This window comes from Condylura cristata, unplaced genomic scaffold (genome assembly GCF_000260355.1).
Source record: "Condylura cristata isolate star-nosed mole 26May11 unplaced genomic scaffold, ConCri1.0 scaffold00041, whole genome shotgun sequence".
NCBI lineage: Eukaryota > Metazoa > Chordata > Mammalia > Eulipotyphla > Talpidae > Condylura > Condylura cristata.
Genome location: NW_004567142.1, coordinates 5,827,536 through 5,828,116, shown reverse-complemented (window position 1 = coordinate 5,828,116; position 581 = coordinate 5,827,536). Strand labels below are relative to the sequence as shown.

Genomic DNA, 581 nt, shown 5'->3' with positions numbered 1-581 from the left:
GCGGCAGCGCCCTCTGCGGGCGGTTCCCGTTGTCAAGCGCGAGGCCTCGACGCTCTGCCGCTCTGTCTCCATCTCTTTGTGTCTCTCTGTCTCTGCAGCTCTGTCTCTGTGTGTCTGTCTCTCTGTGTGTCTCTCTGTCTCTGTGTGTCTCTGTCTCTCTGTCTTCATCTCTCTGTCTCTGTCTCTGTGCATCTCTCTGTCTCTGTGCATCTCTCTCCATCTCTCTCTGTCTCTGTCCCTGTCTCTGCGTCTCTCTCCACCTCTCTCCGTCTCCATCTCTGTGTCTCTCCCCATCTGTCTGTCTCTGCATCTCTCTCCACCTGTCTCTGTCTCTGTGTCTCTCTCCACCTCTGTCTCTGTATATCTGTCTCTGTGCGTCTCTCTCCACCTCTCTCTGTCTCTGTATATCTGTCTCTGCGCGTCTCTCCCCACCTCTGTCTCTGTCTCTGCACGTCTCTCCCCACCTCCTCTGTCTCTGTGCGTCTCTCCCCACCTCTCTCTGTCTCTGCGCGTCTCTTCCCACGTCTCTCTGTCTCTGCGCGTCTCTCCCCACCTCTCTGTCTCTGTCTCTGCGCGTCTCT

General features: G+C 56.6%; 1 protein-coding gene across 1 annotated transcript in view; it reads left to right on the top strand.

The window, feature by feature from the left end:
* Positions 1–581, top strand: part of SIGLEC8 (sialic acid binding Ig-like lectin 8) — a 54,663-nt gene that overhangs the window by 53,266 nt on the left and 816 nt on the right. The gene's annotated exons all lie outside the window — the stretch shown is intronic.